The sequence below is a fragment of the Heptranchias perlo genome, unplaced genomic scaffold (assembly GCF_035084215.1).
Source record: "Heptranchias perlo isolate sHepPer1 unplaced genomic scaffold, sHepPer1.hap1 HAP1_SCAFFOLD_52, whole genome shotgun sequence".
NCBI classification, from domain to species: Eukaryota; Metazoa; Chordata; class Chondrichthyes; order Hexanchiformes; family Hexanchidae; genus Heptranchias; species Heptranchias perlo.
Window position 1 is genome coordinate 6,476,595 of NW_027139537.1, and position 9,830 is coordinate 6,486,424.

At 44.7% G+C, this 9,830-nt stretch overlaps 2 non-coding genes across 2 annotated transcripts; one reads left to right on the forward strand and one right to left on the reverse strand.

Moving 5' to 3' along the window:
- Positions 1-339: 339 nt before the first annotated feature.
- On the forward strand, positions 340-412 carry trnav-uac (transfer RNA valine (anticodon UAC)). Its single transcript has one exon. It is a non-coding gene; the product is annotated as a tRNA-Val (tRNA).
- Positions 413-1,073: 661 nt separating this feature from the next.
- Positions 1,074-1,145, reverse strand: trnaw-cca (transfer RNA tryptophan (anticodon CCA)). The gene has a single exon. It is a non-coding gene; the product is annotated as a tRNA-Trp (tRNA).
- Positions 1,146-9,830: the final 8,685 nt, after the last annotated feature.

A 9,830-nucleotide genomic window follows, 5' to 3' on the forward strand; every position in this document is an offset into this window, starting at 1 on the left:
TTGGTAAAAATAAGCACTGTCAGAAGTGAGATTCGGACCCACGCCTCCAAAACAAACTGTGACCTGAATGAAGCGCCTTTGACCGCTCGGCCATTCTGACTACCGATACCATGCTTTATTCTGCATTATTTCTGCACTGTTGGCCAGTGAAAGCAGCATAAAAGTTTAAAACGGTACTCGCCCAACGTGGGGCTCAAACCCAGTACCCTGAGAGTTTTTAAAGATAAGGGGGAGCAGCCACTGTCTGTGTCTCTTGCTGCAATGGAAACAACACATTCCAAGTACGAGCAGAGAGAGCACACCATTCAGCTACCCATTGTGTTACATACCATGCCATCGGTTTCCGTAGTGTAGCGGTTATCACGTTCGCTTTACACGCGAAAAGTCCCCGGTTCGATCCCGGGCGGAAACATTATGTTGGAACTTGGTCTCCTCAAGCATCCAGATCGATTTTCTTCTCCTGCCTCAAAGGGAGACAGTGGCTGATCCCTTATTCTTTGTAAGCTGCATCTTTTACTTCATTAAACAGATAATTTTGAGTGAGAGAATACTGATCCACAGTGACTCTCATTTCAAGTTTTATTCCCTTTTAATCTGGAAGGATAAATTGGCTTTGGACAGATTGGCTTTTGAAAGGAGTTAGTCGGGTGGGATCGACAAACCTTTTCCGCTGGTGGGGGACAAGGGAATACGAACCAACCATCCACCAAGTTCTCCCGAATTCTCCGGTGCAATGGGAAAACGGCCAACAAAAGCCCTTTCATTGACCGTGGAAGTTCAGTCAATTTTCTGATAACAAAGCGCTCAATCTATTTCTCTTGTCTATTTACCGATGTTTCCGGATACTGTCTGCATCTCTGCCCTGTGTTTATCTCACTATGTGTCCACCTGCAGGGTGGTTTTTGAACGAAGATGTGTGTTTGTCTTCTGTTCTTTACATTAAATGAATGAGGTCATCAGGTGCTTCCCTCCCTACCAGAGGCAGACTTTCGAGCAGGGTTCTGTTAATTGTGAAGACGCAAAGAAAACTTAAATTGCAGAATTGTTCAAACCGGCTCTCAGGGAAAAAACTGTGACCCCGACGGGATTTGAACACGCAACCTTCTGATCTGGAGTCAGACGCGCTACCGTTGCGCCACGAGGCCTGGATGCTACAGTGCGTGTTTGTTTCTATCAATGTTTGTCAAGCACCGCTTTCGAGCTCCGAGATTGGTGGAATGGGTTGGCTTTCAAATCCCTGCCCACTCCCACCAGATGTCAGGCAGCATCAGAAGTGTCCTTCACCTGTCAGCGGCAACATGGCGCTCGCTTCCATCGCCTGCTGTCAGCGGACTGCAGCAAATCCAATTACATTCATCCTGCACCCAGAATTATCACATCACAGGAAATGGATGTGGGAAACTGCTCAAGATACATAACAGGACGGGAAACTTCTGAAAAACACGTGGACTTTCGGTGTTTAGACTTCGATTAGAACTGCAAAAAAGAACGTGTGAAAATATAAACTATGGTGTGATGTTTATATATGTGGGAAACTGCTCAAAATACATAACAGGACGGTAAACTTCTGAAAAACACGTGGACTTTCGATGTTTGGACTTTGGTGAGAACTGCAAAAAAGAACGTGTGAAAATATAAATTATGGGTGTGACGCTTATATATAAAGTGAATGTTCGTTTGCGGATTTCTCCCGTGACTGTCGCAAATATGGGTTGTTAATCCATCAACAATAACGTCCGCTTGATTTTAGCCCGAGTGGTTACAAAATAGCAATTTTAACAGACTGATTACAACAGAGTTGCACGACAGGTGTCTTCAACATTACATTCAACAGTATTATTATTACAATACAACTGTCTACAGATTACATTAATGACAAGCAATCAACACAACCTGACCTGTCTGCGAATCCAGGTATATCAGACCTGACCTTTGCGGACTGCCTGTGGCAATGGACTTCTGACTGTCCCCTATTGAGAGCTCTAACATTTGAGAAGGGAGCATGCCCTATCTTTATACGATTCGGCTGCATTATTCTGTACGTAAGCACCACTGATCTTAACTCATGATCGTAAACCATCCCACTTTGCTGACTCTCAGAAACCACCAAGGGTTGTTTATTGTCTTAATTTTTTTTAGACTTTCTCCGTCATCAGGTTTTGGATGCTTATACTAGGTTAGCACAACCTGGAGTTCAGGTGTCCAGGCACTCAAGTTTCTCTGGACATCAACATTTCATAGTTTCTCACCATTTCAAAAATATTCAGTTCTCTGTTCTTCCTACCAAAGTGAATAACCTCACATTTCCCCACATTATATTCCATCTGCCAAATTCTTGCCCACACGCTTAACCTGTCTGTATCCCCTTGCAGACACTTTGTGCCCTCTTCACAGCTTACTTTCCCACCTAGATTTGTATCTTCAACAAACTTGGATACATTACACTCGATCCCTTCATCAAGTCATTACAAGTCGTCTATAAGCAGGCATGCAAATAGTAAACGGGTAGTGAGAGGAGGGGAAAGACCGATTCGGGACCAAAAAGGAGATCTACACATGAAGGCATGGGGCATGGCTGAGGTTCTAAATGAGTATTTTGCATCTGTCTTTACCGAGGTAGAAAATGCTGCCTAATCACAGTAAATCACAGTAAATGGGGAGGTCGTTGAGATACTGGATGGGGTGAAAATTGATAAAGAGGAGATACTAGAAAGGCTGGCTGTACTTAAAGTAGATAAGTCATCTGGTCCGAATGGGATGCATGCTTGGTTGCTGAGGGAAGTAAGGGTGTAAATTGCCGAAGTCCTGGCCATAATCTTTCAATCCTCCTTAGATACAGGGTTTGGTGCCAGAGAACTGGAGAATTGCAAATGTTACACCCTTGTTCAAAAAAGGGTGTAAGGATAAACCCAACAACGAGAGGCCAGTCAGTTTAACCACGGTGGTGGGAAGCTTTTAGAAATGATAATCTGGGGCAAAATTAATAGTCATTTGGACAGGAAAGCCACTTTGGGTTTGTTGAAGGCAAATCGTGATTGAGTTTCGTGGTGAATTGACAGAGGGCTGATGAGGGCAATGTGATTGATGTTGTGTAAATGGCATTTCAAAAGGCGGTTGATGAAGTGCCACAAAATAGACTTGTCAAAAGGGGCGATAGTGGCTGCTTCCTTATTCTTTAAAAGCGCTTTCTTTTATTTCACTCAACAGATAACTTTGAGTGAGCGAAATCTGATCCACAGTGACGCTTATTTCAAGTTTATACCTTTTTAATCTGAAAGGATATATTGGCCTTGGAAGGAGTGCAGCACAGATTCACCAGATTGTTACCAGGGTTAAGGAGTTAAATTATGAGAAGATGTTATATAAACTAGGCTTAAAATCACACAAGTCACACTGCAAAAAGTTTTCATTTTTGATACATACATTAATGACCTGGACTTGGGTATACAGGGTATAATTTGAAAGATTGCAGATGACACGAATCTCGGGAATGTAGTAAGCAATGTAATGGATCGTATCAGACTTCAGGAGGACATACAGAGCCTGGTGAAATGGACTTTAATAATAGAGGCATAGAGTACAAAAGCTACAAAGTTATGCTGAACGTTTATAAAACACTGGTTAGACTGCAGCTGGAGCATTGTATTCAATTCTCGGCACCGCACTTTAGGAAAGATGTCAAGGCCTTGGAGAGGGTGCAGAGGAGATTTACTAGAATGGTAACAGGGATGAGGGACTTCAGTTATGTGGTGAGACTGGAGAATCAGGGATTATCCCCTGAGAGCGGAGAAGGTTAAAGGGAGATTTGAAAGAGATGTTCAAAATTATGAAAGGTTTTGATAGAGCAAATAAGGAGAAACTGTTTTCAGTGGCAGAAGGGTCGGTAACCAGAGGGCACAGATTTAAGGTAATTGGCAAAAGAGCCAGAGGCGACATGAGGGAACATAATTTACACAACGAGTTGTTATGATCTGGAATGCGCTGCCTGAAAGGCCGGTGGAAGCAGATTCAATAGTAACTTTCAAAAGTGGATTGGATAAATACTTGAAAAGGAAAACAATTTGCAGGGCTTATGAGGAAAAAGCTTATGGTGGTGAGACATCTTGGATAGCTCTTTCAAATAACTAGCACAGGCACGATGGGCCGAATGATCTCCTTCTGTGTTGTAACATATTAAGTTTTGCTGGACGGAGAAGCAACGCATTCCAAGTCAGAACAGAGACAGGAGACTAAGTCAGTTCCCCATTGTTTTTAATGAGATAGCAGCGGTGTCCGTAGTGTTTGCTTCACATGCGAAAGATTCCCGAGTGTGAACATTGTTTTGAAACTTGCTCTCCATATACATCCACGGAGGAGACTTTTTCTCCTGCCAAAAAGGGCGACAGTGGCTGCTCCCTTATTCTTGAAAAGCTGCATCTTTTACTTCACGAAACAGATAACTTTGAGTGAGAGAAAACTGATCCTCAGTGACGCTCATTTCAAGTTTTATTCCCTTTTACTCTAAAAGGGTATATTGTCCTTGGAAGGAGCGTAGCCCAGATTTACCAGAATGTTAGCAGGGCTCGAAGGGTTAAATTATGAGGAGCGGTTACATACTTGTATCCCCTGGAATATAGAAGGCATTTTATGATTTTGAAAGGTAGATAGACAAACCCTTTCCGCTGGTGAGGGAGTCAAAGACAATATCACAATATGACAATAGCTGTTTTACGAGTGAAAACGGCCCTACGCATCACTGTGAGTGTAAGAGACGAGCCTCTTGGTGCTGCGTCCTGTGCAGTGAATGTCAAAACTTGTAAATGTTGCAGAAAGTGTCAGGGGTTCAGATACACAAACCTCTAATGGGAATGAGATTTTGTCAGAGGTTGCAGCCTTCCCCACTTCTCTTGCCCTTTGCGAGGCACCTGTTCCGGTTTAAATTTACAAACTGGGTGAGTTGGTGATCACGGTACAGCAGACTCAGCGGTCCCGGGTGAGAAAGAGAGAAATCAGCCCGGGCGCGGCCACAATGTGCGCGGTGACACTGCACGGGAGGTCGGGGGTGGAGTCAGAGCTGGGGTTCGCCCCTGAAAGCAACATAAAAAGTTTAAAAGCGAATTCGCCCAACGGGGAGCTCAAATCCACGATTCTGAGATTGAGGGTGTTATCCTCTACCGACTGAGCGAGCCGGGCCTGAGAAACACAACCACTCTTGTCTGTCATTGCAGTAAACTCGCCCCTGGGTGTCCATGTGTCGCAATCCCAAGATAACGTCCATTTCATTGTCTGTGTTTATCTATGTGTGTGAGTTTGAACGAATACGAGTGTTTGCCTTCTGTTAGTAACATTAAATAAAAGAGGGCATCAGACACTTCCCTCCCTGACACTGGGGAACCAGTGAAAACGCGAATAAAGCACTAATTGCGGAATTATACAGAATCTTATCAGCGCCAAAAGTAGCTTTAGAATATATACACCCCAATAAATAAATAAATAATACAGGTATATGTAAATACATTTGCAACGAACAGAGTCACCAAACCAGAAATATTATTTGAATCTAATACAAGCACTCCCAGATATATTTAGAAACCGGATATGTGTTTTCTGGTGGTGTCGTGGTTAGGATTCGGTATTCTCACTGCTACAGCATTGGTTCGATTCCTGATCAGAGGACTTGCTGTTACAAAAAACAAATGCCAATTTTGGAGAATCACAGCAAATGTTCGACACAGAAGGAGGCCATTCGGCCCATCATGTCCGCGCCGGCCGAAAATGCGCCACTCAGCCGAATCCTACTTTCCAGCGCTCGGTCCGGAGCCTTTTTGCTTACGCCACTTCAGGTGCATATCCAAGTATTATTTAAATGTAACGAGGGATTCTGCCTCGACCACCCTTTCAGGCAGTCAGTGCCAGACTCCTACCACTCTCTGGGTAAAAATAATTCTCCTCAGCTCCCCTCTAATCCTTCCACCAATCACTTTAAATCTATGCCGCCTGGTTATTGACCTCCCTGCTAAGGTAAATAGGTCCATCCCATCCACTCTATCTCGGGCCTTCATAATTTTGTACACCTCAATTAAATCACACAACACCCTCTGAATACCAACATATATTGGACTCTCACCTTTTAAAAAGTATTCTGCTTTCTATTCTTCCTACCAAAGTGGACAATTTCACATTTTCCCACCTTATACCACAACTGCCACCCTCTTACCCAATCACTTAACCTGTCCACCTCCCTTTGCGTCCTCCTCAAGGCTTACTTTCCCACCTACCTTTGTATCATCAGCAAACTTGGATACATTACACTCGGTCCCCTCATCTCAGTCATTAATATAGAATGTAAACAGCAATTGCAACATAAATTGCAAGGGCCGTTCCCGTGTAAAGCGAACTGGTAACCTCTACACCACAAAAAACCGCTGGTGACTTATACTGGACAGAGGGGAACTGACCAGTCACCTCTCTCTGCTCTGATTGGGACAGTTTCACTTCTCTTTAAACAACACCTGTCCTGTCCCACACTAAAATCATGGAATGGAATCATAGAATATTACAGCACAGAAGGAGGCCATTCGGCCGTGTTGCCCTGCCTACTCTTTGAAAGAGCTGTCCAATTTAGTCAAAAAAAACCAGCCTTTTCCCCGTAACCTTGCAAATCAGTCCTCTTCAAGTACCTGTCCAATTGCCTTTTGAAAGTTCCTATGAAAGCTGCTTCCACCACCCTTTCAGGGAGTGGCTACCAGATCGTAACAACCCTCTGTGTGAAAAAAAAAATCTCCTCATTTCCCCTCTAGTCCTAAAAGCTCTCAATCCTTTTCCACGGATGCCTTTTTACAAACATTTCATTCATCAAAACCACACAAGTTAAGCAGGAAAAATTCTTCATTTTCAAGTAATTAACGTTCCGAAGGTGCTCCCTAATTTCCCTCCCCTAACCTTATGAATCAGGTCATTCTTGTCCGGATCCTTTTCCACATGAACCGGCCTCCCCCCCGCCCCGCCCCTCAGGAAGTAGCCATTCTGATTCTGTGACTGTGGCCAGCTTTGTTCGGGCAGTTGGTTTGACAGGGACCTCACACCGCACCCTCCTCCCGTGTTTTCTTCCACATCCGCAGATTGGAGCCGGGGCCTGGACTGATTTTTTTTTCTCTGTCTCACCCGGGGCCGCTGAGTCTCCGACTCAGATCACAAACCAACTCTCCTGCACCCGATCACCAACTCACCCAGTTTGTAAATTGAAACCGGAGCCAGTGCCTCGTCAGAGGGCAAGAGATGTCGGTGAGGCAGCAACCTCTGACAAAATCTCAGGCTCATCAGAGAGGTTTGTGTATCTGAATCCCGAATAACTTTCTGCTCCTTTTAAAGTTTTGACCATTGCACACAACGCGGCACTGACAGACTCGTCTCTTGCACTGACCGTCAAGCAAGAGAAGAGTTCACTCGCGAAAGCAGCGGAAAAGTTTAAAACAGAACTCACCCAACGTGGGCCTTGAACCCACGATCCGGAGATTAAAGATTCTCATGCTCCACAGACTGAGCTAGCCGGACTTACGGACACGTCTCGATTTAGTCTGTTATTGCAGCGAGGCGGCTGCTGGCTCCCCCGAGGGGCTGAGTTTCGAATCGGAGAAGGATACAGCTCAGAAACAGGCCATTCGGGCCATCGCGCCCGTGCCTTGCCCGACAAACCATGTTCCAGATTCTCCTGAATTCCAAGGTGTGGAACGAAAGCGAACAACAAAATCCCTTCCATTCGAACGTGGAGGTACAGGCAATTCTCTGAGAAACCGGTTTGTCTATTTCCCGGTGTTTGCCTGTCTCCCTGGCTGTGTTTATCTCTGTGCGTGTGGAGCTGCAGGCTGATTTTGAATTAATAATTGTGTTTGTGTGTGTTTCTTGCAATAAATAAATAAGGGAATCAGACGCTTCTCTCCCTGACACTGGGGAACGAGTGAGGCAGAATTCAGAGCAGGGTTCTGTTTATTGTGAAAATCGGAATGCAATATGAATTATTCAGACTTCGACCAGCGTTAAGAACAAGTGTGACCCCGACATGATTTAAACACGCCACCTTAAATCAGACGTGCCGCTATTGCGCCTGGAGGTTCAATGGTAGGGACCTTGATGTTGACCTTGATGAAAGTTTCTCATACACCGTTTCATTTATTTCAGATTACCAAATCCCCGGCCACTCCCACCAGGTGTCAGGCAGCCTCAGAAGCAGCCTTCACCTGTCCGCGGCAGCATGACTGCAGCAAATCCAATGACACACACCCGGCACCCAGAATCATCACATCACAGGAAAGGAACTGGACGGGCAGCATCTGAAGAAACGCTGAGACTTTCGGTGTGTGGACTTTGTTCAGGACTGCTAACAGGACAGTGTGAAAATTTAAACAATGGATGTGTATAAATGGATGTCATGCTTCTTTATAAAGTGAGTGTTTATGTTATGGGTGCCATTTATAAATGTATTTTGATTATTTTTACAATATGATATATCTTGTTATAAATATATATGATTGCATCTGTGACACTTATAAATACATTTGCGTGCAACTGCGTGGTGGTTATCATTATATCTCTGTGTATCTGTGTTATGTACTTGTGTGTGATGAAAAATAAGACATAGAGAAATAAATCTCCAGAAAATACATTTACAATATATACACCCCAATAAATGAATTAAAAAACGAGTTGGAACAGGCACGATGGGCCGAATGGCCTCCTTCTGTGATGTTTCCATGCTGTGATTCTATGTTATGGAGGATTTTCTGATGCAGTGGATATTCGGGGCAGAGGACCAAGTGGGGATTGAGCTCGACGGCAAGTATATACAGTTCGTTCAAAGGACTGAAGCCGATGGTTTCATTCTTCCCGTCGTTTAGCAGCAGGAAATTACTCGGCCATGCAGGCGACATTTTTTGTCTTCATTCATGGGATGTGGGTGTCAATGGCGAGGTCAGCATTTATTGCCCATCCCTAATTGCTCTTGAGAAGGTGCTGGTGAGCCGCCTTCGTGAACTGCACCTTTCATTGCCTGTGTCATTGACATTTTCGGGATGGAGAGAAACTATTTCCGCTGGTTGTGGATTCTAGGACTCGGGGGCACAGTCTAAAAATTAGAGCCAGACCTTTCAGGAGTGAGATTAGAAAACACTTCTAAACACAAAGGATGCTCGAAGTTTGGATCACTCTTCCGCAAACGGCAATTGATGCTAGCTCAATTGCTAATTTTAAATCTGAGACAGATAGCGTTTTGCCAACTGAAGGTATTAAGGGATATGGGCTAAAGGCAGGTATATGGACTTCGATCACAGATCAGCCATGAGCATATCAAATGGCGGAGCAGTCTCGAGGGGCTGAATGGCCTACTCCTATTCCGATGGTGCATTTCCCCAAGTTTCTGTTCTCTCCACAGTTGTTGAATGACCGCCTTGTGCTTCCAGCATATTTTCGTTCAAAGCTCGGTTTAGGGATGAGCCGGTGGGCGTCAAAACGTGCCGTGGACGGAGACCGGGTTGGTTATTGCGGGAAGAGCAAATCAACTGGGCCGAAAAATCAACCGCAGCTCAAGCAACAAATAAAATAGGAGTCAAAGTAACCAATATCAGAAGTGGGATTCGAACCCATGCCTCTAAAGAAAACTACAACCTCAGACTGTGCGGCCATCCTGACTGATAAAGGGCCCTTTCACTCGCCACCTTTTCCACATTGAGACCCCCCGCCCCCCCGGAGGAAGTTTCACTCACTCCAGTGCTTGGTAAGATAAATGCTGCTCGACAGGCTCAGTGAGCGGGATGCCACCTCTCGGGTTTTCCTGAACCTATTGTACTTTATTCCTA